Source organism: Hyperolius riggenbachi, chromosome 9, assembly GCF_040937935.1.
Source record: "Hyperolius riggenbachi isolate aHypRig1 chromosome 9, aHypRig1.pri, whole genome shotgun sequence".
In the NCBI taxonomy this organism is placed as follows: domain Eukaryota; kingdom Metazoa; phylum Chordata; class Amphibia; order Anura; family Hyperoliidae; genus Hyperolius; species Hyperolius riggenbachi.
In genome coordinates, this window is record NC_090654.1 from 72129758 (window position 1) to 72131471 (window position 1714).

At 41.7% G+C, this 1714-nt stretch overlaps 1 non-coding gene across 1 annotated transcript; it reads left to right on the forward strand.

Annotated features, from left to right (window-relative positions):
* The first annotated feature begins 1120 nt into the window (after positions 1-1120).
* Positions 1121-1224, forward strand: LOC137533728 (U6 spliceosomal RNA). Its single transcript, XR_011024194.1, has one exon. It is a non-coding gene; the product is annotated as a U6 spliceosomal RNA (small nuclear RNA).
* Positions 1225-1714: the final 490 nt, after the last annotated feature.

A 1714-nucleotide genomic window follows, 5' to 3' on the forward strand; every position in this document is an offset into this window, starting at 1 on the left:
CGCGTGGCTAATGTATCTCTATGGGCTGGTGCACACCGGCGGTTTGAGGTTTTAAGCAAACCGCAAACGTGCAGCAAGAGGCACGTTTGCGGCTTGCTAAAAACCTTAAACCGCCGGTGTGCACCAGCCCATAGAGATACATTAGCCACGCGGATTTTCAGGCGGATCCGCCCGGTGTGCACTGGGCCTCACAAAAACAAGTTAGCACACCCAGCAAATATTGCGTAGCTATGGGTGGGCAAGGGGTTGAAAACCCTAGCTACGTCTCTGCAAACATTACCATCAGGCGTGTCCCCTTAACATTTATAAGAAATGAGAAAAATAAATATATTATGACGTTGAATACTTACAAATTTCTTCTGTTTTAACAAAGCAGTATAATACTGTATTTAGCATATTTCATCCACTGTAATTCTTTATTGCAAATAGCAGAAGAACTTCCAACATGCCACCTCTAGGGGTCATATTTGCACCATAATATGGAGAAGCCTGAGGGGAGAGAACTTATTTTCTATCTGCTGGGCTCTGTAAGTTTCATGTTACTGGTCTTCATCTATAATAATTCCTAACAATTTCGTTCAAAAATCATAAGGTTGGTTTTGACTAATAGAGCTGCTGCCCCATCATCTTTTTGCTTGAAGAGGAACTCCAGTGACAATAAAGTAATGAAAAAAAGTGGTTAATCTTTACAATAATTATTTATAAATGATTTAGTCAGTTTGCCTGTTGTAACATCTTTCCTCTCCCTGGTTTACATTCTGAAATGTATCACATGGTGACATTTTTACTGCTGGCAGGTGATGTCTGTGGGAGGAGATGCCGCTTGCTTTTTTGGCTGTTGCTAATAGCTGTTATTTTCCACAATGCAACAAGGCTCACACAGTGTGATGTTAGGACCATGTTCCTGACATCACACTGTGGGAGGGGTTTCACCACAATATCAGCCATACAGTGCCCCGGCCCCGATGATCCGTTTGAGAAAAGGAAAAGATTTCTCATGGGAAAGGGGGTATTATCATCTGATTGGGATGAAGTTCAATCCTTGTTTAAGGGTTCTCTTTAAAGGACCACTCCAGCAAAAAGGTAAGCAGTTAACATCTGACAGAACTGACAGGTTTTGGTCCTCTCTTCGGCAGGACATATAAAATTGGAACACTACAGAGAAAATTAGCATGGCCCCTGCGCAAGAATAACATGCAAATTCGTGAATCCTTTAATATTTTTGGCAGATGGACTGTTTCTGCTTGCTGTCAATGATCATCTGGATATACTGTTTTTATGCATGACATCGTTTTGTGGTCATAGAGAGACTGTAGTGATTTATGATATGCTGAAGCTATGGAATATACATCTGTTCTCTACTTTTGACCTGTTAATTTTTTACTCAATAAAAGGATTTAACGAGAACTGACAGGTTTTGAACTAGTCCATCTCCTCACGGGGGATTATCTGGGTTTTCTTTTTTTTAAAAGCATTTCCTGAACAGCAGGTTTAGGCCCGGTTCACACCGGCATTAAAAATGGTCTGTTTGCGGATCGGAACAAATCAAATGGATCCAATGTTAACCTATAGATCCGTTCACATCCATCCGTTTGAACTGATCCATTCCAAACAATCTGCTGAACGGACCGCAACTTTGGGTCTGCAGCAATTTTTACGTAACGCTGAGCCAAGCGGAACAGAAACAGATCCTGAAGCCCTGCATTGGGGGCAA